This window comes from Phyllostomus discolor, chromosome 5, assembly GCF_004126475.2.
Source record: "Phyllostomus discolor isolate MPI-MPIP mPhyDis1 chromosome 5, mPhyDis1.pri.v3, whole genome shotgun sequence".
Taxonomy (NCBI): Eukaryota; Metazoa; Chordata; class Mammalia; order Chiroptera; family Phyllostomidae; genus Phyllostomus; species Phyllostomus discolor.
In genome coordinates, this window is record NC_040907.2 from 108,638,642 (window position 1) to 108,665,664 (window position 27,023).

General features: G+C 42.9%; 1 pseudogene; it reads left to right on the top strand.

Moving 5' to 3' along the window:
* Positions 1 to 662: 662 nt before the first annotated feature.
* LOC118500951 lies at positions 663 to 25,772 on the top strand (annotated as a pseudogene).
* Positions 25,773 to 27,023: the final 1,251 nt, after the last annotated feature.

The following is a 27,023-nucleotide window of genomic DNA, read 5'->3' on the forward strand; positions in this document are numbered from 1 at the left end:
ACTATATACTCTCTTTAATTATACTAGATATTAAACACTGCAATTAGCAGAGATTCACTACTCAGTGAACAGCTTTCAGATCTTGTGTGTGCAGACCCTGAACTAAATGTTTCACACTCATATCTATTACAGTTACCTTATTAAGGCAGCAGAGGAAAGTTACCATCCGCGAACAGGCATCTCCCCGGATGGTCGGGTCTCATGAGGATCTGAACACTGCAAGGCGGTGCTGTCCTTAAGACACACCTTTCTTTCAACAAAACAGTTTGGAACTCTGAAAATCCTGAAGTGCCTCCCTGGCCCTTCTGGCAGGAAACAGGGCATTGCAGGTCCCATTGGACGAACCCAGGAGGGGTCCTTGGCCTGCAGCGGTCTCCGACAACCTCTCGCCAAGAGCACTTTCCCACTCCCACTCCCCTGCCCCGCCCCCCAGCCTTACCCGCGCAGTTGAGATTTCCCTGGGGCCTCTCGGTGTCTCTGGCGTTACCAGACTAGCACTCCCAGAGTAGAGGGCGGGTCGCAGCCCAGAACGCTTGCAGCCCAGACCGATCTTCCCGTTCACCTAGTGGACCCGCCCTTGCACACGCCCCGTTGAGGGCGTGAGAGGAACTCAGGTCCCCCGACCCACAGCACCCTAGCCGGGGTGGGGGGCAGGGGGCGGGCAGCCAAGCTGCCCCGCCCTGGTCCAGTGATTGATTAGCAGATGTTCTGAACCTCTCAATGTTTCTCTTGAATGATAATTAATTCTGGAATGAATAAATAATGCATTGAGATTTATGTAGGCCGAGGGGAGCCAGCGGTCTGGAGCCAGGAGATAGAGCGCAGGGAGCCTCACTGGTGACACCAGTGGCCACTGGGGCAAGAGGGGCAACTGGGTGAGGAAGAGAAAAGGAAAGTGATGACAGCATGATTGGCCCAGTGACTCTGGCTGGGTGGCTGCCGGAACATGCTGACGCCCAAAGATCAGGCAAGCAGGAGTGGGCAAAAAGTCAACTTCATGTGGTGCATCTGGACACACTGTGAGTGAGTCTCTGGCAATGTATGTGGACACTTCCATCTGCCAAACTGCCTGGCAGATGGGGCAGGTCTTCTGGAGACATCCTGGTGACAGGGAGTAAAGAACCCCGGGTTCAATGGGAATCAGACTTGAAACAGCAAGGGCACAATGGCTGCTTAGTTGCCCTAGTGGTACGTAGGCTTCACCTCCATATTCTGTGATGTGCTGCAGTCCCTGGGTTGCTCAAAGTGACCAGGTGACAACTTTGGAGAAGCTTTGTTCCTTTACTAAAAGAGAAATAAATGCTTGATTTTTAAAAATATTTTATTTATTCATTTTTAGAGAGGGAAGGGAGAGAGAAAGAGAGAGAGAGAGAAATATCAATGTGCAGTTGCTGGGGGTCATGGCCTGCAACCCAGGCATATGCCCTGACTGGGAATCGAACCTGCTACACTTTGGTTCGCAGCCTGTGCTCAATCCACTGAGCTATGCCAGCCAGGGCAGAAATAAATGCTTGATTTTTAAGATTTGTCCCAGCCATCAAAATAAAAATGGCTCTCACTAGGAAAGCAATACTCCAGCTTCCGGAGTCAGCCAGGTCCAAGTGAGAGTCTTCATTCGGCAGCCTGGGGATGCTGCTCTGTAGAGCCTGAGAAAAGCAATTCCTCAGGCAGCTGGGGTCAGACACTCCCCTGGAACACTGTGTGGCCTCGAGATGACTTCTGGGACCAATTGGAGCATAGAGGGGAGGACAGATCCAGAGATAGCAAGAGATATGTGAGTCAGAGGGTCTTGCAGGGATGATCCTTCAGAACTAGACTAGCACCCCAGATACCCAGTGTCTCCCCTGAGTGGCCTGGAGACTCAGGACAAGCCTCGGAACTAGAGACAGCATCTTCTGGACAGCAACTTCTTGGCTAGGACTAGTGTTGTTTTAGATGAGAACATCTGTTTCTTAAGAACATAGAATGTGTCTTTTCAGGTGGTCAGTGTTTGCGGAGGGCTGAGCCTCCTTGTGAGCAGTGTGTGAAGGTGGTTTGGAAGTGGGTGGAACATCTGCCTGGGGAGCTTGGAAACAGTGTGAGTCTCACCCAGTGTGGGTGCCAGGGACCCTCCAACTCCTGTGAAGACACAGGCAGCACATCCATCTCATTAGAATGTCACAAGCCCCTAGATACCTAGGGGAGAGGCTTGACCTCCAGGATGTACTCAGAGCCATCAGGACACTCCCACTAATGGGATGCTCAGGATGCAGTATCCCATCCTGAGATGGGGTACCCCCACAGGGCCTCTTTGGGTAAAGAAGGGCAGTACATGGCTCTGCTGAGGGATGGAAATGCAATCTGGTAACAACCCAATGGGTGAGCCAGGCCAGGCCCTCTGAGAGAGCTTGGGTCTACCCTCCCATTCCTGCCTGACACATTAGTCACTGGCTACATATGGTTATTCAATATTTGACACATGGCTACTCCAAACTAAGAAAATACACACTACATTTCGATGACTTGGCAGAAAAACATGCTAACTCTTCTCATTACTAATTCTGTATATTGGATACATGCTAAACATGACAGTGTTTTGGATATATTAGTTCAAATCAAATAGTTTTTTAAGCTTACTTTCACCTGTTTTTCTTTTACTTCTTTTTAAATTTTTAAAGATTGTATTATTTATTTAATATTTAATTTTTTTAGAGACCAGAAAGGGAGAGAGAAAGAAAAGAAAAGAAACATCAATGCTGTAGTTGCCTCTTGCGGTCCCCCTACTGGGGGCCTGGCCCCACCACACCTGGGCATGCTGTCCTATGACTGGGAATCAAACCAGTGACCTTTTGGTTTGCAGGCCACAGATCCTGGGAGCCAAGATTATTTGTCTGAGTTTGACCCCTAGAATCTCCACCCTGCATGGCCTCCTTTAACCCTGCTAGCATAACATGGTGCAGGAAGGAAAAACATTTCCTATCCCCTCTTAAGTTCTGAGTCTGAGTTTATAGTGTTTGGGTTTTCACAGAAAAAAGTTAGAACCCAAAAGGCAGTTAAAGCTGAGTGTCATTAAATTGTGGGAAGGGTGGCTAGGAAATGTCTGGTAGGTAACAGTGGTTTAGCAATGTTTATAATGCGGACTCAGGTCTGACTTGATAGTGAGAATCTACTATCCTCTCTCTGGTGTAGGAGGGAGAGGCACCTTCACAAGGGAAATTGGTTCCCTGTTTTTAGTCAGAAGAGGTGGGACGGAAAGAATGTTGCTCCTGTTGTCTGCTGTTTCTCAGTTGTGCCAACAGTCTTAAACATAATATGCCAAGGGGACTCTTTGGGGTGGCACACCTAATGGCTCTAATGGCTTGTCCATTCTTTCATCCAGCCCTTTCACCTCTCATCCTTGCTGCTCCCATTTCCCCTTACACTAGCCATGATGACAGTCTCTTGTATTTGGGTGCTTCATTCACCTCTTAGCCTCTGCGAGGGAACGCGTGTGCCTTTCATCTCCATACCCCAGTGGCTAGCACAGGGTGAATACAAAGGAGGCCCCATAAACTTCATAATGGGATAAATGACAGCTAGATCCAGTTGAATCTGGGGATGCACACTGCATGGCAGTACAAGTCAAGCAATTTGGGTAATTTCACACCCTTGCAGAAGACCAGCAAGCTGAGCCACAAGGAAGACCCAGGAAGAGCCAATAAAAATAACTTTTAAGAATGTGGTATTTTAGAGGAGTCCCGGCCAAGATGGAGGTGTAGGTAGAAACATTTCACTTCCTCACACAACCAAAAGGAGGATAACAACCCATCTATAAACAACCAAAAGTGCCAGAAAATCAAACTGCAATCAATCAGACAACCAAGGAATTAAAGAAATAGTCAACCAGACCAACCAGACCTATAAGATGGCAGATGGAGAGAATCTGTGGCAAGGCTGTGGACTGTGCAGGTGGGGCTGGCCAAAAGAACTCCCAGCCAAGTGGCAGACTGTATTGATGTGGCTGGCTGGGCAAGGCGGGGGAACCCCATGGGCAGAGCTGACTGAATGGGAAACTGAGACTCAGAGCTGACTGTGGACTATGCCAGGGTTGCCGCAGTGGGAGAACTCCCAGTCTCACACGAGAGTTGGAAAGTGGGGCTAGAGCTGAACAGACAAGCTGCATTGTTCCCTGTCTGGCCCTTCCCCCACAGGCAGCACTGCAGTGCAGCAAGAAGAGTTGCCCTGCCTTGGTGAATACCTAAGGCCCCACCCCTTTACAACTTAACAGATGTGCTGAGACAAAGAAATAGGGCCCAAATGAAAGAACAGAGCAAAACTCCAAAAAGAGAGCTAAGTGATGAGGAGATAGCCAACCTATCTGATGGAGAGTTTAAAACCTGGTAATCAAAATGCTCACAGAACTGATTGAGCTTGGTTGAAAAATGAAAGAACAAATGAAAGATACCCAAAGTGAAATAAAGCAAAATATTAAGGGAACCAACAGTGACAGGAAGGAAACCAGGACTCAAATCAATGATTTGGAACAAAAGGAAGAAATAAACATCCAACTAGAACAGAATGAAGAAACAAAAATTCAAAAAAATGAAGAGAGGCTTAGGAACCTCTGGGACTTTAAACATTCCCATATCTGAATTACAGGAGTGCCAGAATGGGAACAAGAGCAAGAAATTGAAAACTTATTTGAACAAATAATGAAGTAAAACTTCCCCAATCTGGTGAAGAAAATAGACTTCCAGAAAGTCCAGGAAGCCCAGAGAGTCCCAAAGAAGTTGTACCCAAAGAAGAACACACCAAGGCACATCTTAATTAAGTTGCAGATAAAAGATTAAAGATAAAGAGAGAATCTTAAAAACAGCACGAGGAAAGAAGAGAGTTACCTACAAAGGAATTCCCATAAGGCCAGCAGCTGATTTCTCAAAAGAAACCTTACAGGCAAGAAGGAACTGGAAAGAAGTATTTGAAGTCATGAAAGGCAAGGACCTACATCCAAGATTACTCTATCCAGTAAAGTTATCACTTAAAATGGAAGGGCAGATAAAGTGCTTCCCAGGTAAGGTAAAGTTAAAGTAGTTCATCATCACCAAGCCCTTATTAGATGAAATGTCAAAGGGACTTATCTAAGAAATTGAAGAAGATCAAAAACTGTGAACAATAAAATGACAACAAACTCACAACTATCAACAAATGAACCTAAAAAAAAAGAAAAAAAAAGAAAACCAACAAAAACTAAGAAAACAACTAGAACAGGGACAGAATCAGAGAAATGGACATCAGGTGGAGGATTTTCTGTGGGAAGAGGGAGAGGAGGAATAAGAGGAAAAAGTACAGGGAAGAAGAAGCATAATTTGTAGGCATAAAGTAGACAAGGAGAGGTAAAAATGGTATAGGAAACAGAGAATTCAAAGAACTTATATGTACAACCCATGGACATTAACTAAGATGGGGAGGAGTGCTGGAGGGTTAGGGGGTTCAGGGCAGATGGGGGATAAAGGGGGAAAAATTGGGAAAACTATAATAGCATAATCAATAAAATATACTTAAAAATAAAAAAGAAAATGATATTTTGTATCAATGTTTTTATATCATTAAATTAATCATTATGAAAAAAATCCAAAGTTTCTAGACTACCTTAGCACTACTTTAGAATTAGCACTTTTTTACTATGGGGGAGTATGTTTACCTTTATTATCTTTCATCCTCTAGAAGTGAGGACCAATTAGGAGGGCCTGGCTGGTTACCCCTCAGATGGGGGAACCCAGACAAGGAACAGATGACCAAATGGAGACCTGAAAGAAGCTATAGTAAACAAATTTAAAAATATATATATTTATATAATATAAATATATATATGCATGTGTGTGTGTACGTATATAAATATATACGTACACACACACACACACACACACACACATAGTAAGGGATACTCAGGAATAAATCATTCAAGGTTCATGCAGTATTTCCAGGGCAGCATGGGAACCTGACTAGGCTCCCTTGCTCTTGGCTGCAAATTTCATTAACTTGATGAAACCATGTGTCCAGCCCCCTCCAGAGTGTCCCTTCCATTACCTCACCTCTCGCTTCTCAATCAATCTTTCAGCCTCAGTACTTACCCTTTAAATCAATTCAGCTCTGAGAGCCATCTTGCTGTTTCCCAGCCCAGCTTTAAAATCCCATTGACTTCTATAAATCAATTCTTTTTGCCCATATGCAGCCTCTCTGCCCACTCTGGGGCTGCACTTACAGCACTGTGGATGGGAAAGCGCCCCTAGCTGGTTGCAGCGTGCCTAGCCCCAGGGAGCACTGAGCAGGGCAAAATGCCCCAGTGGCTGCCCAAGTGCTGCCACAGCCCAGCCCATTCAAAAGGTCTTGACTATAGACAGGTGTGTGAGGTTAGGTTCTCTGAAGTAGAGCCTGAGATGAGGATTTTCATGCAGCCATCTCTTAAATAGGTGCCTCAGGGGATACAAGTGAGGTGCTGGGGGAATAGGACAGAAGATGAGAGGCATGCTGGGGTGCAAAGCCCAACAAAGGTGGGGGGGGGGGTCGCAGCCTGAGCGCCAAGAGAACTTTGAAATGTGACTTTTACCTCTTCACCCATCTGAGTGGCTTCAACTAGAAAGCAGGCTGCTAGCGCTTTCAGACTCCCAACCAGGAATATTTGGCCAAGGGCTGAGGGGGTAGTAAGGATGTAGATTCCTAGGCACTTCCAGTTCTCCTAGTGCCTGCCCAAAATGGGTTCCAATAGCCCAAGGGCAGTCTCCCAAAACTTGACAGCAGTCCTGAAAAACCACCCTAGGGTAAGCTGTTCCAAGTAAAGGGGTCAGACATTGGTGGGGCATGAAAACAGAAGAAAATAATCTGAGGAAATTAGGGCAGAGCTCCAACAAGATCCACTGGCTAAGGTTTATGGGGTATGTTTCCAGCAATTTCTAGGTTTCAGCAGCTGCCAAGTCCTCCTGTTGCACCTCTGGGCAAATGAATAACTGCACACACGCACTGAGCCCCTCCTTATTCAAAATGGGCTGGAGTGGACCAAGGCCCACTGGAGGGGGCTCACTTACAGAGATAACCTGGTTCCCTAGAAGGGCCACAGTGGCCTGGGCCATGCTTCCACAAAGTGTCTTTGGTTCAGCCTGGAAGTTCTGAGCTGGCAGATGGCCTGGCCTCTCTGGTTTGTGTTGTGGTCCACAGCTCTAGTGTGGTGCTTGTTTGCAGATTATATTCATAAAACACTTATCAAACTTGTGATATTTTAATTGGTCATTTTAGATTTCCTAAGGGATCCAGCTCCATTACACTTCAAAAGATTTTAGTTTGATTTACATAAGCAACACTGCATTGTTTCCCTGTATAAGATGCAGTGTGTTACAACTTCATCCTCCCTTCATAAACACCAGCACTGTGACAGGTGTGACATGTTCTTCTATGTGAATACACGTCCCACTGAAAATGCATGGTTTGGGTATTATGTTTCTTCCCTTTTTATAGTTTTCTATTTTGTGTAATTGTTCTGCAACTTGCTTTCTACTGCTATAGTAGAATTTAAGTAAATGTTAAAGCAGAAAAAGGGAGATGATAGTGTTGGGGATAAATCTTTAAAAGGGTGGTCAAGAAAGGCCTCACTGAGAAAATGGCATTTGAGTAAACCATGAAGGGGCTGAGAGGAAGCCCTGTAGAGATGGGGGGGTGGCAGGTGCAGAGCCAGGTGGCGAGTACATGGCTGGCCTGTTTGAAGGGCTGCAGAGACCAGTGTGGCTAGGACCAGGGAACACAAGGAGATCTGAGAGGTCACATGGCCCAGTCCTGAGGACCTTGTAGGCTGTTGTGATGGCTCCAACTTATCCACAGAGCAAGAAGGGGAGTCCTGCAGGGTTGTCATAGGGAGCAACATAACCTCACACTTATGTTTAAGAATGCTCTCTGGCTGCCCTGTTAAAAGACTGTAAAAGGATGTCAGAATGGACTATAGCATTAATTCAGGGGATAAACGGTGCTGCTGGGAACAGGCCAGGCTGAGGTGGTATTTTCTCTGACAGATGGAGGAGTGAGTAGGTTTCAGGGCATAGAAAGACCAGGAGTTCAGCTTTGGACATGTGACATTGGAAGTGCTCAGTTGCATCACATAGTGGACACGTGGGTCTTGGGTTCAGGGTTGAGCCTTCTGCACATCAATGGAATTTAAATCCATGAGACAGGAGGAGATCACTGAGACAGTAGTGTGGATAGAATTTGGGTCCAAGGACTGTTCCTGGATACTGGACACCAAGAAGTGGGGAAGATGAGGACACTGATAGTGATGACCAGTGAAGGAGGGGAGAGGCAGGAGAGTGGTCTTAGAACCCAAAGGTAGAAATGGTACTGGAGAAGGGAGAGAGTAACTCGGTCAAGTGCTACAAGGGGTCAAGGAATGGGAGGACTGACATGACCCTTGGATTACACAGAACAGGGGTTATCGGTGACCTTGATAAGAGCACTTTATGTAGGACAGGGACAGAAAGCCTGTGTGGTGTCAAAAGAGAGCAGGAAGTAGTCAGAGATGATGAAAAAGTTCTGGAGATGGATGGTGGTGATGGTTATATAGCAATGTGAATGTACTGAATGCCACTGAACTCTACACTTGAAAATTGTTAAAATGGTAAATGTCATGTTAGGTATATTTTACTACCAAAGACAGGGAATAGGAAAGGAATTGAAAGAAAAGGTGTGAAGACACCTCTTCTGAGGTGATTGTTTAAAAAGAGAATTAACCATCTTAGTATATACATTCATCTCATTCTTTTTAACTCCTGCAAAGCATCCTATAATGTGATATTAATAGTTTATTTAGCTATTTTCCTCTTGTTGGAGATTTGGGTTTTTCTAATTTTTAGGGATCACACAGGTGCTCCAAGGGCATTCTTGCATGTGACTACCTATGCACTTGTGGTTCTTTCTGTAGGAAAAAGGCAAGAAGTAGGCATGTTTTTAATTTTAATAAATATAGCTCATTTACTCTCTACATAGTAGTAGCTTATACTAAATCACAACCTCACCAACACATGATATTCCTATCCTTTTAAAAATTATCTGTATCATATTATGGCATTGGCCATCTATATTTCCTCTTCTGTACGTTGTCTATTCACTTATTGAGCTTTTTCAAATCAGAAACAAAAGATTCCCCACTACCTTGATAGGAGACTAACATGAATCGGTGCCCCCTCTGCTGGACTTGCACCTCATGTTGCCTTGGCAACACCTTGATGCCGCACAGCCCTTGTTCTTCTCAATAATGAATGAACCTTTGGATACTACTCCATTTCCTCCATCCTGTGCTCTGACCTCTTGGGTTTGAGTTGCTTGTGTTTTTATCCAAGGCAGCCCTTGGGCAGACAGAAACCAGGCCATGATCTTGCTCACACATGAGAATTCTCCTGTTTAAACTGGCTTTTCTCCTCCCTCCCTGGAAACACTGACGTGAAGCACTTAGAAGTCACTTCAACTCAATTCTTGGGAAAAATTGTAGCATCCTCAGTGATCAGGACTGACTGAGTTGGAATTTTTCCTTTATCACATCACAATAATATTTGTGACCTTAAGTAAGCTGCTTCCCTCCACAGTCTCAATCAAACATATAAAAAATTGTAGTTACTCTGAGGAATAAATGAAATTTCTCACATCAATGGCATGGCCCCAACTTCCAGTTCTGGCCTTCATGGGCACTTGTGCATGTCCATCCTATCCATGGCCCACACGCCCAACCCTTGCCCTGTCCATGCACTGAGTTTCTTCTTTTTCCCATCTCAGCCTACCTCAAGCCAGCTTTTTTAGGAAGGCAGGACCAGTGCTAATGCAATGAGAGCTGTGTCTACCAACACCCATTGGCTGAGAAAGCTCATAGCTCCATGTCCTCTTTTATCAGGCTATGTGGCAAGGCTCAGAATGATCACTATGGTTTGGGCCAGGGCATCCAAAGGGTTTAGAGGACATTAGCACAGATACAGCACAGGAGTGACAGCAACATAGAGTAGGGGGGTGTTGAATTCAGGGCAAAGTGCAAAGAGAACTGGATGAGGTAATAGGGGTGATTGGTACAGGTAGACTCTCTAATGCCCAGCAAGTAGAGCCTCATGGGCCAGGTGGCCAGATCAGGAGGAATGCCTCATTCATGGCCCCTGCCTCCTGCCACAGTCCAGGATGGCATCTTGCTATTCCAGCCTAATTCCCACTACCACCTGAACCCAGGTTCCACCTCTGTCAGCTCCCAGACCCTCAAGGCCCTTCCCTGTCTCATCAATCCACCCATTCCCCACCCACAGCCTCACCTTTCTCACTGCAAAGATCCTCGCTTATCAGCTTTTAAACAGGTTCAGGTCCCCTTGTCTTAATAAGGGACACCCTGCCTTCTAAGCTGTGGTCCCCTCCAGAGACCTTCCTCCTTCTCTCCCCTCCTTTGCCAGGACCAGTCCTGGAAGAGTTCTCCTCACTGGCTGTACTTTCCCCTCCATACTCACTTCAGAGTGCACTCACTGGCTCTGGCTCATGCTCTCTCTCTCCATGTAGTTCCTGCTCCACCCCTCCGCCTGTGACCTTAACCCTTTCTCTACCATGGGCATGCTTTCCCCCTTTTTCACAAACCTCCATGGGTCTTCTAAGTGCTCACTCCCTGGTGGTTCTCCCATCCCTCTGGCAGCTTCTCCCAGAGTTGGTCACAAGCTGCTCTGCCTCTTCCCATCCTCAACACCAAGTTCCTGGGGGTTTTGGCTTTAGTCTTCTTCTTTCCTTACTCTAGAGGCCTCCTGAGAGATCTCATGGATGTGTGGAAGTTTCATGAAAGGGTTCATGCAGAGTTCCAACAGAAAGGTAAATTCAAATTTGAAAACAGGCTGTGCCACTTGCTAGCTGTGTGGTGGCCTTGGACAGCTTAGTTAGCTTTCTAAACCTATTTGTACATCTGTAACAGTGAAGTAATTAACACTTGCAAGAATTAAATGAAATCATTCATATAGAGCATTCAGTCCATTTTATAGTATATGGTGTCCAAGCACTCAGTGAATAGTAACTCCTATTACTATAACACTGTCATTCAGCAAACCCTTATTGAGGGAGGCTTCCTATGTGTCAGTCACTGATCTGTAGCCATCTCTCTCCTGAGCCCAGTGCTCCCTCCTATACTAGAGTCCACATCTGACTTCCTCCTGGACATATCCCCTTATATGCCAAAGAGACTACAAATATCCAACATGGGCAAGTTGAACTCCTCATTGCCCTGTCTTGCTCCTCCTCCTTAACCAATGTCCTGCTCCCTTTGCATTCCCCACCTCCTCTACATACCATCAATCACTAGCCCTCTTTTCTTAAATGTCTCTCAGAGTGGTCCATGCTCTCCACCCTTCCAGAGATGTACTCCTACCCTCTACTCTCTGCCTTCCTTTCCCTTGCTTGGTCCCATCAGCTTCCCCAGTCTTCCATCAGCCTGGCCTCTAAGGCTCCTGGATGAATCTGCAGGCCCTGGGTTTGGGTCTCCCTCTTCAGAACTGATGGCTTAGACCAACATTCCAGATTCCAAACATATGATTGCTCCAAACAGGTGTGCATCATGCACATACACAGACTTACACACTTGCACACTTGCAGACACACTTGTACTCATGTACATACTTACACTCACAAACATACTTTTACACACTCTTACATTTACACTCATGAACACATACTCTTGAGGATTCATGCCAGCATACCACTCTCACACATTTGGAAATATACACATACTCATGCATGCACACATTCATAACCACATACATTCACACCCTTATGTTTGAACACTCACTCATGCACATACACTCACTTATATGTATACTTACACACTTGCAAACATACATACACTCATGCATGCATGCATACACACAATACTCTCTCTCTCTCTCTCACACACACACACACACACACACACACACTCATGTACACAGAATTTCCTGGAAAGAGTGTATCCCCTGGCTCTCTGTGGTCCTCAATCTTGGGAAGAGGTAGGTACACACTGTACAAAATACTTTATTGTGTGCCAGACAACATGTTATTCATGCTGTTTTAAAAAGTGAAATTGAAGTGAAAAGAAAGTGACTTATTTCAGTAGAATGACTCTGGGAGGGCCATGTGCAGGTGGTGAAGCAGGACCCACACCTTCAATGGAAGGTAGGACTTGAACAGCAAGGATGACCAAAAGGGCATTATGATGGGATGTTGTCAGGTGTTACTGGAGCCCGGGGCAGTGATTGTCAGAATCACTTCAGCTGCTTCACAATCCAGATTCCACATCCTTCCCCGAGAAGTTCTGATTCAGCTGATCTGGACAGCAGTATTTCTAAGGCTGCCAAAGAGTGTCATATGCAGATACCTGCAGCAGCCATGAGCTGGGTGGCTGGGATGTGTAATTAAGCTGGGTGTTGCTGTCCCATGACAGGATCATGACTGTGCAGGCTGGAAGTGTAATCACTCTGCCCATAGTTGGTAAATACCATAACTATATTTGAAAAAAGAGGTAAAATTATTAGCTCTATATTTAGAAATATTTCTTTGTCAGCTGAATATCTCTTTTGGAGGCTTCTGTGGAAGGTAGGAGGTAAGAGGAAGCAGTCCAGGCAAGGATAAGAATTTCAATTGAGTCAGTAAAAGAAAAATGAAAATGGAATGAGAGTGCAAAGAGAGTCTTCAGAATTTGAAACTAATTGACTATAGGGCTGGAAGGATAGGAATTTGTCAAAACAACTCCAAGCTGTTAAGGCTGGTGGGTTGTGAGCCTTCAATGAGGGGCTGGGAGCACACTGGACAGAGAGGGGCAGGAGCTGAATTTGGAAATGGGCTTCAGTGATCCTGAAATGTACATAGGGAGATGTCTCACAGTTGGTTTTTTAAAAATTATTTTATTGTTGTTCAAGTACAGTAGTCTGTATTTATCCCACACACCTCCCCACCAACCCCAGCCATCCACACCTCACTCCCCTGCATCCACACCCCCTTGGTTTTGTCCATGTGTCCTTTATAGTTGTTGCTGAAAACCCTCCATGCTTTCCCCTAGATTATCCCTGCCCGCCTCCCCACGGTTACTGTCACATTGTTCTTAATTTCAATGTCGCTGGTTGTATTTTGCTTGCTTGTTTGTTTGTTTTGTTGGTTAGGTTCCACTTATAGTTGAGATCATATAGGATTTGTCCCTCACTGCCTGGCTTATTTCACCTAGCATAAAACTCTCCAATTCCATCCATGCTGTCACAAAGGGCAGGAGCCCCTTCTTTCTTTCTGCTGCATAGTATTTCATCATGTAATAGTACCATAGTTTTTTGATCCATTCATTTACTGGTGGGCACTTAGGTTGCTTCCAGCACCTAGCTATTGTACATTGGTGTGCATAGGTTCTTTTGGATTGGTGTTTCAGGGTTCGTAGGATACAATCCCAGCAGTGGGATTGCTGGGTCAAAAGGCAAATTCATTTTTAGTTTTCTGAGGACGTTCCATACTGTTCTCCACAGTGGTTGTACCAGTCTGCAATCCCACCAACAGTGCACTAGGGTTCTCCACAACCTCTCCACAACTAGGGTTTTCTCCACAACCTCTACAACACTTGTTGTATGTTGCTTTGTTTCTGATGGCCATTCTGACCGGTGTAAGGTAGTATCTCATTGTGGTTTTAATTTGCATCTCTCTGATAGCTAGTGATACTGAGCATCTTTGCATATGGACCCTCTGTATGTCCTCCGTAGAGAAGTGTGTGTTCAAGTCATTCGCCCATTTTGTAATTGGGTTTTTTGTCTTCTTAGAGTATATTTGAGTTCTTTATATATTTTGAGATCAAACCCTTGTCTGAGGTATTATTGCAAATGTTTACCCATATGATTGGTGCAAAAGCTTTTTATTTTAATGAGATTCCATTTGTTTATTCTTTCCTTTATGTCCCTTGCTCTAGGGGACATATCAGTGAAAATATTGCTGCATGGAATGTCTGAAATTTCCTTGCCTATGTTCTTCTATAAGATTTTTATGGCATCAGGACTTATATTTAAGCTCTTTCTCCACCTTGAATTTATTTTTGTGTATGGTGTAAGTTGGTGATTGAGTTTCATTTTTTTTTTGCATGTAGCTGTCCAGCTCTCTGAACACCATTTGTTGAAGAGACTATTTTGCTCCATTTTATGCTTCTTCCCCCTTTGTCAAATGTAATTCCCCATGGAGACTTGGGTTTCTTTCTGCATTCCCTATTCTGCTCCATTGGTCCATGTGTCTGTTCTTATGCCAGTACCAAGCTGTTTTGATGACAGTGGCCTTGTAATACAGTTTAATATCAGGTATTGTGATGCCTTCTACTTTGTTCTTCATTCTCAAAATTGCTGCAGCTATTCGGGGTCAATTATGGTTCCATATAAATTTTTGAAGTGTTTGATATATATTCTATATGTGAAATATGCCATTGGTACTTTAATAGGTATTGCATTGAATCTATAAATTACTTTGGGTAGTATGGACATTCTGATGATGTTAATTCTTCTGATCTGTGAAGATGGTATATGTTTCCATTTGTTTGTGTCTTCCTTAATTTCTTTCTTCAGTGTTGTGTAGTTTTCTGAGTACAGGTCTTCTACCTCCTTGGTTAGGTTTATTCCTAAGTATTTTATTTTTCTAGTTGCTATGTCAAATGGGATTTTTTTCAGGATTTCTGTTTCTGATATTTTATTCTTGGTGTACAAAAATACCTTTGATTCCTGAATATTGACATTGTATCCCACTGTATTGCCAAATACATTTATTAGGTCGAGCAGTTTTTTTGTGGAATCTATGCACACTATCATGTCATCTGCAAACAATGACAGTTTTGTTTCCTCTTTTCCAATTTGGGTGCCTTTTATTTCTTTTTATTGCTTTTATGTTAAGGGGTGCTCCCTCTACTCCCACTTTGCTGAGTGTTTTTATCATAAATGAGTGCTGTACCTTATCAGATGCTTTTCCTGCATCTGTTGATATGATCATGTGATTTTTGTCTTTGCTTTTGTTTATGTGAAGTATTATGTTTATTGATTTGTGAATATTGTACCATCCTTGCATCCATGGGATGAATCCCACCTGGTCATGGTGCATGATCTTCTTAATGTACTGCTGGATGCAGTTTGCCAATATTTTGTTGAGGATGTTAGTGTCTATGTCCATCGGTGATATTGGCCTGAAGTTTTTTCTTTGTTATGTTTTTATGGTTTTGGGATTAGGATGATGTAGGCTTCCTAAAACGGGTTTTGGAGTCTTCCATCTTCTTGGATTTTTTGGGAATGATCTGTGAACAATAGGGGTAAGCTCATCCTTAAATGCTTTGTAGAATTCTCCTGTGAAACTACCTGGCACAGAGCTTTTGTATGTCAAGAGTATGTTGATTATTGCTTCCATTTAGTCATCTGTTATTGGTCTGTTTAGGCTTTCTGCTTCTTTTTCATTCAGTTTTGAAAGATTACATTTTATCTAGAAATGTGTCCATTTCATCTAGGTTTTCAAATTTCTTGGCATATACTTTTTCATAGTAATTTCTTACAATCCTTTGTATTTCTGTGGTATCAGTTGTAATCTCTCCTCTTTCATTTCTGATTGTGTTTATCTGAGTCTTCTCTCTCTCTCTTTTTTTTTTGTTGATGATGCTGTTAAAGGCTTGTCGATTGTGTTTATGTTTTCAAAGAACCAGCTCCTGGATTCATTGATCCTTAGAATTGTGCTTTTAGTATCTATGCCATTTAATTCTTCTCTGATCTTGGTTATTTCCTCCCTTCTAATTGCTCTGGGTTGTCTTTGTGGTTGTTCTTCAAGTTCTTATAGGTGTAGGGTTAAGTTGTTTATTTGAAATGTTTGCATATTTTTTTGGTAGACCTGTATTGCTATGAACTTTCTTCTCAGGACTGCCTTGGCTGTGTCCCATAAGTTTTGGATTGTTGTGAGTTCATTTTCTTTGTTTCCAGAAATATTTTTTATTTCTTCCTAAATCTCATTCTTGACCCATTCATTGTTTAATAGCATGCTATTCAATCTTCATGAATTTGAGTGTTTTTGAGTTTTTTGCCTCAGGTTGGTTTCTAGTTTCAGTCCCTTGTGGTTGGAGAAAATGCTTGATATGATTTCAATAATCTTGAATTTGCTGAGGTTTGTTTTGTGGACCATCATATGGTCTATCTTTGGAAATGTTCCATATGCATTTGAAAAGAATGTGTATTTTCTTTCCTTGGAATAAAAGGCTCTCTATATATCAGTGACTCTCCCTAGATATCTATATTCAGTTAAATCCATTTGATCCAGGACATTGTTCAATGCCACAATGTCTTTGTTGATATATTTTTTGGAAGATCTATCCATTTTTGACAGTGGGGTATTGAAATCCCCTACTATTATTGTGTTTCTATCAATATCTTTCTTGAAGTCCTCCAAGATTTTCTTATGTATTTGTGTGCTCCTATGTTAGGTGCATAGAGATTTACAATGTTTAGGTCTTCTTGATGGATTCTTTGCTTGAGTGTTATGAAGTGACCTTCTAGGTCTCTTTTTATGGACTTTTTTTGAAGTCTGTTTTTTCTGATATGAGTATTGCTACCCCGGCTTTTTTCCCCTGTCTGTTTGCTTGGAATATTTGTTTCCAGCCCTCCATCTTCAGTCTCTGTAGGTCTTTTGTTCTGTGGTGGATCTCTTGTAGGCCACATATGTATGGATCATGCTTTCTTATCCATTCTGCTATTCTATGTCTTTTGACCAGAGTATTTAACCATTTATGTTTAAGGTTATTATTGATAGGTACTTATTCATTGCCATTTTTCATACCTGTGTTCCTCTCTCTTACTTTTTCCTTCCTTTTCTTAAAGTAGACCCTTTAGTATATCTTACAGAGGTGGCTTGGTGGAGGTGTATTCTTTTAGACTATTTTTGTCTAGGAAGGTTCTTATTTGGCCTTCCATTTTAATTGAGAGCCTTGCTGGGTAGAGTGGTCTTGGCTGCAGGCCTCTGATTTTCATTACTTGGAATATTTCTTGCCAATCTCTTCTGGCTTGGGATGTTTCTGTTGAGAAGGCAGCTGCTAGCATTATTGGGGCTCCTTTATATGTTACTTCCTGTTTCTCCCTTGCTGCCTTTAAGATTCTCTCTTTGTCTTGTAATTTTGCCATTTTAATTATGATGTGTCTTGAAGTGGGCCCCTTTGGGTTCCTCTTGTTTGGGGCTCTGTGTTTCCTGTATTTGTGTGACTTTTTCTCTCATCAAATTAGGGAATTTTTCCATAATTACTTTTTTCATACAGGTTTTCTATTCCTTCCTTTTCTTCTCCTTCTGGTATCCTTATTATACTGATATTATTACATTTCATGTTGTCTTGTAGCTCCCTTACCACATGTTCATTCTTTCTGAGCCTCTTTTCCTTTTTTTGCTCTATCTGGGTGTTTTTTTCTACCTTGTCTACCAGCTTGCTGATTCAGCCCTCTGCTTCATCCAGCCTGCTTATAATTTCTTCTAATGTGTTTTTTATATCCAAGATTTTATTGTTAATTTCTTCCTGGTTTTTGTTTAGTTTCTATTTCCTTTTTCATGCTGATGCAGTTTTTTCACTCAGTTCCTTGTAGTTATCTGTGAGTTCCTTGGGCATCTTTATAACCATTAGTTGATTCTATATCTGATAGTTTGTTTACTTCCATTTCACTTAGCTCTTTTAGTGGGGAGTCTTCCATTCCATTTGATTGCCTGTTGTTTTTTTTTTTGTCTCCCCATTTTTGTCTTTTTTTTGTCTGTTTCTGCACTTCCAGATATTTTGGTTTGCTAGCTATCTTTGTAGGGTGAATGTCTATGGTAGGAATTCTGTGGGGTTCAGTGGTGTGGTCTCTTTGATCTCTTTGTCTGGATGCTCTAGGTTTGCCCTTTGTTCTGTTTGTATGGGCTCTCTTGTTATACTTGGGTTTTCACCTTTTTAGTGGTTCCTTTGTTGGAGGTTTTTTCTCCTCCAGCAGGTATACTGATGTTCACAGCTCCCACCTATTCTTGTATGTGGTCAGTGTCAGGGGGTAGGCAAAAATCTATTAAGACAGTGAGAAAGTATTTTATGGGACTTAAAGTACCAGTAAGTAGAGGAGAAATAGGAGATTCTTTGGATAAGCATAACATTAACTGTAATATTTGACCCAACTAGCCACTTTTATAAAAGGTAGAAGAGAGATAAGACTCTTGTTAGGAGGGAGGAAGATTGTGAGCTGAATCCAGAAAACAGAGCACTTATGCAAGGTTAGATGATGAGATATAGTGAGATTAAGGGATAGAAGTAAGTGTAGTGTGAGAAAGAATAGAGTTAACCACAACAATAATAATGCTCAGGATTAAAGTGAACTGGGCTAAAATCATGGAGGGTTGCTGTGTAGTATGTACAATTGTATGGAACAAACAATTATTTACAATCATACTGGAACAACAATAATATGACAAGAAATATATGATTTGGATAATCAGAATAAAAGTATCCAATCAATCACAAGTGGTGTGTTATTGGAACATGAGTGAAGTGAAAGAAGGAAAATTAAAATTAAATAAAAAGAGAATAAGGAAAACCAGTCAAACAATGCAATTAACAGAGAAATAAATGAAGAAAACTAAACATAAGGAAGAGAAATAAAATACTAATAAAAGTGGTGAAAATAATGAAAAATAATGATAATACACATAAACAATAAATGCGAGCTCTATGGGATAGCAAAGTAACTTTTGTCTCAGTTTCTCAGTTTTGGGAGTTAGCCTTGTGCTCCCCCTTTCAATTTGTCTCTGGACCCTTTGTAACTCCACACCTTATTGTCTCACTTTGGGGAAGAAAAAAAAAAGAGAGGAACCAAAAAGAATAAAAATAATAAGCCTCCTGCTGACTTTAAGGCTATTCAGCGAGTTCTCCTGGTCTTCCTGGATGCCACAGGAAGAGGGGAGCTAGGCTTGGCTTTTTCTCCCTTCCTATGGTTTTGAGAGAATGGGGACCAGGTCTGGGCCAGAATATTCACAGTTTCCTGGCCTCCAGCTCAGGTCCTCCCCGAGCTGCTAGGCTCAAATCAGCCACTCAGCTGCTCACAGCATGAGTTGATCTCAGGTGCGTGGTTCCACTCAGCTACTCAGTCTCTGGGCATACACAGCTTAAATCACCCTTGGGGCAAGCCAGCCACTGCCGGAGAGTTCCTTACAAAGCAGTTGCCCACTGTTCTTAAGAAATGCACAGCTTTTCACACAGCCCAACTTTCCAACCATTCCAGAGATGATCCAAATCAGGGTCCCACACAGCCCAACTCCTTCCTTCTTCAGTTGTTGCCTGACACCTCAGTTACTCTGGTGCTGCTGTCCACAGTCCCAGCAGATGTGTACCACCTCTGTGTATCTCCCACTTCATCTCTATTCCCCCAGAGACTTCCAGCATCCAGGTCTCTCCTAGTGCCAGAGTGTCCTTTCTGCTCTGGTAGGGTAGGGAGCTAGTGATCTAACTCTCCTCCCTATATCCCACCGCAGGCACCAGGCCAGGGGCCGCAGCAACTCTGTTCTCCGAGCAGATCCCAGGGACCTTACTGTCCCAGCTCACTCTCCTCACTGTCTGTTTTTCAATGTTGTCTGCAATTTTTGGCTCCAAACTTCATATAAGCTGGGATTCTATTGGCTGCTCATTCTGTTCCTCAGAAGATCAGCTGGGTGTTCCAGCTGGGCACAGAGAGAACTGGACTCTGCTCCCACCTACCTTGCCACTGTCTTTATTTCTTATACATTTCTTATAAATGTTTGTTTTGGGCCTACCATGTCCTTCAGATATATCAAGCTATGTTTATAGCAGTCTTTTCTAGTAGTGGTCACTCAAGTTTGAATAATCATTACAATTTTTACTCAATCCCTCACTTTTACATTTTTGTCATTATTTTTCACTTCTTTTATGTGCATCCCTTAATTACTTGTAATTACACATGATCTTCCTACTTTTGTCTTTCAGCCTTTGTGCTTCTTTGCAGTTAGTTGATCTACTGCTTTTTCTGTTTGCCTTTGTCAGTAAGATTCTTTTCTATATTTTCTTTTTTTAATTTTTTAAATATATTATATTGATTATGCTATTACAATTGTCCCAGTTTTCCTCATTTGCCCCCCTCTACACCATTCCCTCCAGCAATCCTTTCCCCTTAGTTCATGTCCATGGGTCATGCATATAAGTTGTCTTGCATAGAACTTGTCTATTTTGAACTTGTCTATTTTGAACTTGTCAATCTGTACTTCTTATTGCTGCACCTTTCCCCTTATCCTCCCACATCCCCCACCCAGCTCATATCCCTCCAAATGATCTCCATATCCATGATTCTGTTCCTGTTCTGCTTTTTTGCTTAGTTTGTTTTTTTGTTTTTATTCCCTTTAAGATTTTATTTATTTATTTTTATAGAGAAGAGAAAGGAGGAAAAAAGGGAGGGAGAGAAACACCAATGTATGGTTGCCTCTCGCACACCCCCTACTGGGTATCTGGCCTGCAACCCAGCCATGTGCCCTGACTGGGAATTAACCACTGATCCTTTGGTTCACAGGCTAGCACTCCATCCACTGAGCCATGCAGCCAGGCTAGGCTCAGTTTGTTTTTAGATTCAGTTGTTGATCGTTGTGAATTTGTTGTCATCTTAATGTTTCATAGTTTGGATCTTCTTTAATAAGAAGTCGCTTGTTCTAAAGAGTCTTTTTAAGTAATTCCCTTTAACATTTCATGTAATAAGGGCTTGGTAATGATGAGCTCCTATAGCTTTACTTTGTCTGAGAAGCATTTTATCTACCCTTCAATTCTAAATGATAGCTTTGTTAAATAGAGTAATCTAGGTTGTAGGTCCTTGCTTTTCATCACTTTGAATACTTCTTACCAGTCCCTTCTAGCCTGCAAAGTTTCTTTTGAGAAATCAGCTGACAGTCTTATCAGAACTCCTTCATAGGTAACTCTTTTTTCTCTTGCTACTCTTAAGAGTCTCTCTTTATCTGTAACCTTTGGCATTTTAATATTATATATCTTGGCATGGTCCCCTCTGGATCCAATTTGTTTAGAATTTCTTGTTTCCTGAACTTTATGGCTATTTTCTTCACCAAATTAGGGAAGTCTTTTGTTATTATATTTTTTAAATAAGTTTTCCATTTCCTTTTTTAAGATTTTATCCATTTTATTTTTAAAGAGGGAAGGGAGGGAGATAGAGAGAGAGAGAAACATCAATGTGCGGTTGCTGGGGGTCATGGCCTATAACCCAGGCATGTACCCTGACTGGGAATCGAACCTGTGACACTGGTTTGCAGCCCGCGCTCAATCCACTGAGCTACGCCCACCAGGGCTGAAGTTTTCCATTTCTTGCTCTTCCTCTTCTCCTTCTGGCACCCCTATGATTCAAATGTTGGTACATTTAAAGATGTTCCAGAAGCTCTTTAGTCTATCCTCATTTTTTTTAAATTATTTTTTTCTTCTTGCTGTTCTGATTTGAATGCTTTTTCTTTCTTGTGTTGAAAAATCACTGATTTGATTCTTGGCTTCACTCCTCTTCTGTTGGTTCCCTGTAGATTTTTTTAGTATTTCACTTAATGCAACCTTCATTTCTGCCTGGCTCATTTTTTACAGGGCTAAAGGACCTGATGAGCTCTTTGAGCACCCTGATAACCAGTGTTTTGAACTCTGCATCTGATAGGTTGCTTATCTCCATTTTGTTTAGCTCTTTTTCTGTAATTTGTTCCATTCTTTCATTTGGGTATATTTCTTTGTCTCCTCAATTTGGCAACCTTCCTGTGTTGTTTCTGTGTATTAGGTAGATCTGCTTCCACTCCCTGTCCTTGTAGTATGGCCTATTGTAGAAGAGTGCCCCTGTAAATTGTATGAGACAAATCCTTAGGTAATCACCAGAGAAGGGTAACACATTTCATTGCTTTGTGGCTCTGTGTGATGAGGCCTTAGAGAGGTGATAGTGCCACTGTATGGCCTCTAGAGATTTACTAAGCCACTAGAGACACTAATAAGTGTCTCTGAGCACTTATCCTGTTGCTGGTCACTTCGCTTGCTCCCCATATACCACATGTGTCCTTCCAGGTGTTATCTCAGTGCCATAGATGGAGGCGGTAGGTCTGTGTAAGTCCTAAGACCTTTGCAGGCCCTTTCAGAGAAGTCTTCTAAGAAACTGCATTTCCTTCTGCTTGCCCCAACCCCCAATGATTTTGACAGCCAGAACTTATTGGGACTTATCTTTCCAATGCTGGAACTCTGGGCTGAGTTGTCTTGTCTGCTGGGATCACTCACTCCCAAGGTATCTCTCCCCATTTTTACCTACTACATGTGAATGTGGGACCACCCATTCTGCCATTTCCCCACACCACTTTGCATCTCCACACTTCTCCACACATCTCTACTTCTCCATGCCTCTCCTCATGTCTCTGGTTTTCCAACCCTCCTCCCCATTGGATGAATGTGGCTTCTTTAAATATTTGGTTGTCAGACTTCCATAGCACTCAATATTTTGATGAATCTGGGTAATATCTGTTTTGTAGTCTAGTTGTAATTTTTGCTGTAGTTATGAGAGGAGGCAAAGCATGTTCACCTATGCCACCATCTTGACTGGAAGTCTATATTTTCTCATTCATATTTCTGATATTTTCTTTTAAAGAAGTTCCCTTTCAATTTCCCTTAATAGTGGTATAATGGTGATAAACTCCTTTAGAACTACTGTAGCTTTTTCTTGTCTGGGAAGCTCTTTATCTGTCCTTTAGTTCTAAGTGACAGTCTTGCTGGGTAGAGCAATCTTGGTTGTAGGTCTTGTCTTTCATCACTTTGAATATTTTGTTATTCCCTTCTGACCTAAAAAGTTTCTGTTGAGAAATCAGCTGACAGTCTTATGGGGAGTTCCTTTGTAAGTAACTAACTGCTTTTTTTCTTACTGCTCTTAAGATTCTTTCTTTTTCTTTAATCTTTGGCATTTTAATTATGATGTATCTTGGTCTAGACCTTTTTAGGTTCATTTTGTCTGGACTTGTATGTCTATTTCCTTCCCCAGGCTAGGTAAATTTTTGGTCATTATTTTCTCAATAGCTTTTCAATCTCTTGCACTCTCTGTCTTCTCTTTCTGGTACCCTTATTATGCAAATATTGATGTAATATCCTTATTTTTTTCATTCTTTTTTCTCTTTGCCACTCCAAGGAACTGCTATCTTGTCTTCCAGATTGCTGATTCAGTCCTCTGCTCCATCTATTCTGTGTTGATTCCATCCAATGTCGATTCTTTCTAATGTATTCTTCATTTCATTAATTGTATTATTTATTTTTGACTGGCTCATTTTTATGTTTCTATCTCCATTTTTATGTTTTCTATCTTTTTGTTGAAATTCTCACTGAGTTGATCTATTCTTGTCCTATGTTTGTTGAGCATCCTTACAACCAGTGTTTTGAGCTCTTCATCTGGTAGATAGCTTGTCCTTATACTGTTTAGTTCTTTTCCTGGAGTTTTGTCCTATTCCTTCCTTTGGGACATGTTTCTTTATGCCCTCATTTTGGCTGATTCCATGTGTTTGTTTTGTATTAGGTGAATATGCTACACTTCTGGTCTTGGCAGAGTGTCCTTATATAGTAGGTATCCCAATAGCACAGTCTTCCTGGTCACCAGAGACAGGTGCTCTATGAGTGGGTTGTGTGTGCTCTTCTGTTGTAGTTGAGCCTTGATTGCTATTGGCATGCCAATGGGTAGGAGTGCCCCTCTGATTGACTGACTGACTATGAGGACGGCCATGATTATAGCAGATGAGCTGTTGTATGGGAACTGACCCCACCAAGCAAGAGTAGCTTCAGCAGGGTTCTAGTGCCAGCTGAGTCTGCCCCTCCTTGTGAAGCTGGCTGGCTGAAGCCAGCCACCAGGTGTGCTTGTTATGAAGCCTCCTGCAAGGGGCTCCAGTGCAGGTCAAGGTCAGCCACCACTTATGCCCAGCTTAGGGCCATCTGGTAGGAGCTACAAAGTGATCTGCAGTTGGTTGCCACTTATGCTAGTCTCAGAGGCACTTGGAAGAGGCTATTCTGTGAACCAAGGCTAGTTGCCACTAGTGTCAGGCTGGTCCTTTGGACATCATGACGTCAGCTGAGGCCAGCTGCCACTTGTACCAGGTTGTGGCCATCTAATTAAGGCTATATTCCAGCTGTGCCTGTGTGCCACTTATGCCAGACTTGGGACTACCTAATGGGAGTTACAATGAAAATTGAGAGCACTTATCACTTGTGCTTGGCTTGGAATAACTTAGCAAGAGTTATAGAGCACAGTGTGGCCAGCCACTGTTTGTTTGGGTTTTGTGGACCTTTGAGAGATTTTAGGAAAGTCTACAACATAAGCTGAGGCAAGCCATTTCTGAGGAAAAGCAGCTGGAAGAGGCTTGAATAGGATGTGTGACTTGGGTGGAACCAGGTCTTAGGGAATCACCAGGGAAGGGGGGGGGAAACAGTGTTAGCCAGGTTAATGGAGGGCTCAGATTTGGTGCCTGCTTGTGCAACCTGGCTGGGTTGGGGGCTGTCAGGGAGTCAACAGAGGAACAATGGTGCCTGCCAGCATTTCTGTTTCAGAGACAGTTGTCCCAACCCCTGCCTCTCCGGTCCTCAACCTAAAGCTAATCAATTTAGTTCCTCCCTGTATGTTCCTGTTGCTTTTTGAGCTGCTGTCTGCATACTGGAGCTCAGAGTGAGTGGATTTGTGAGTGAGTGGAGTCTACACACAGGCCTTTTAAGACCTGTAGTGTCTAGGTCTCCAGCAGCTCTCCATCTCACTTGGATGCCAATCCCAAGATATTGTAGCCAAATATGGAATCTCCTCTTTCTAGCACTAGAGCCCTGGGCTAAGGACCCCGTGTGAGGCTGGGATACCTCATTCTTCAGGGACAAACACTGCGATGAGATACCCCTCCAATTCTTAATCACCACACTGCAGCATGGGATTTGCCCATTCCATGTCTCCACCCCTCCTGTCATGCTCAGTGTGGCTTCTTTATATTCTTAGTTTGGCTAGTCTTCAGTTGGTTCTTAATGGTAGTTGTTCTATAATTTAGTTTTAAATTTTGATGCGGTCATGGGAGGAGGCAAGCACAGCATTTACCTTCTCAGCCATATTAGCCAGAAGTCTTATGTCTCTTATTTCACTGCTTTATCCCAAGCACCTGGAACAGTGATTGCATATAGAAGGTATTCCATAAATAGTTGTTTCCACGAACAAATGGAAGGATGGATATGTGGATCCATGGGTGGATGTGTGGATGCATGGACAGATGCATGAGTCAGACACATAGAGGGATAAGACACCTTGGGAAATAGAGAACACAATATCCCAGAGGTATATCAGAAATTAACCAGGCAGGCAAGCTGTGCACCTACTCCAGGTGGATAATCTTGGAGATGTTGCTGTGGAGGTGCTCCAGCCAGGACCTTTGAACCCAAGGTGTAATAGTCCAAATGTGATTATATGCTGATGCCCTAAGCTCCCATGTCCTGGTCCCAGGAAGCTGGGATGCCAAGGTGAGATAAGGACTGACAACAGGCATGCTCCTTCCCACTTACTTTGTGTTCTTGGTGTCCAGCTCACTCCAAAAGCCTGGTGATGGGAGAGCAGAGCCAGAGCCCTGGGCAGCCACCTTGCTCCTACAGGCTGGGCCCAGTGCTGAAGGCAGGCTGGCTGAAGAAGCAGAGGAGCATCATGAAGAAACTGGCAGCAATGCTGGTTTGTGCTGCATTGGATCAGCTTTTCTACTACAAGGACAAGATGAGACCAAGCCCCAGGTGAGAAGCACATGTTCTGTGTCTAGTAGACATCATAGAGGGGCTCCAAGGGAGGTATAACAAACCCAGGAGAGGGGAATGCAGAGAGGCCCTCCTCTACCCTTCAAGTACCCAAGACACTGATTTCACTCAGAGTGACACTTCACCAGGGTCTCCAAAGTGATTTTTATTCCTAGATCCCATATTCCCAGTGCCATGTTGTTTTACTGAAATACATTCATAGCTTCAGTAATAAGCATGTTTTCTTATGATGTTATAGAGAGCACCTGTGCACAGTTTGAAAAGCAAATACTTTCTATGTTATTTTCAGCTGCTTGGTGCTTCCAAGAAGAAACAGATGCACACATTTTGTACTTTTATTGTCTGGGAAATGGGTACCCAGACAAATCTAACCTCCAATTGAAATCTAGCTCCCTGTGAAGCCCTCTTGTCGGATGCCCCTGCCTCTCAGTGGCTGCTTGTGTTTTCCACCAGTACTGTAAGACCAACCCAACCCCAGGTTCTTAACTTGTCTGCCCTTCCCACTCACATGACACAAAGTTCACTTACTCAGAGCAACTAGTTGACTCACACCACCATGGTGTGGGCCGGGTGACTTTGGACTGTGCCTAAGTCATAATGAAGTGCTTGCCATTTGAAGCACCTGGGCTCACAGGGTATGGGATCAGAGACAGAAAGGACATCTGAGAGAGACCTTCATTTCTCTTGGGAAAAATGGGGTAGGAAATGTAAAGGACTCTTCCCAAAAGATGTTCCTGGTAACTGCTCCAAGCTGGAAAGATCATATATCTGGACCAGGAGTCAAAGATCCTTGGTGGGCAGGAGTCTATATGCATCTCAGCAGTTCCCACAATGTGATGGTGGGGTCTGGGAGGCAGAGGGGTGCTCAGTGATGGACAAGGTGGGAGGAGGTACCTTGGCACAGCATAGGAACATATTGACATGACAGTGAGAAAATGCCTCCTTCACCCCTCTTTGAATTCTTCTGAGAACATCAATGAAGACATGTCAATTGGTGCTAACATGTCTTTAACACTTCTCCAATACTTGGCAACCTCTCTTGAAAAAATTTTCTGCATGGGGAAGCAGACCTCACCTCAAAACCATCAATGGCAACAATAACTAGCTGTAAGTTAGTAACTGTCTTCATTATGTTATTCTTTTTTAAAAGATTTTATTTATTTATCTTTTTAGAGAGAGGGAAGGGAGAGAAGGAGAGGGAGAGAAACAGCAATGTGTGATTTACCTCTCATGC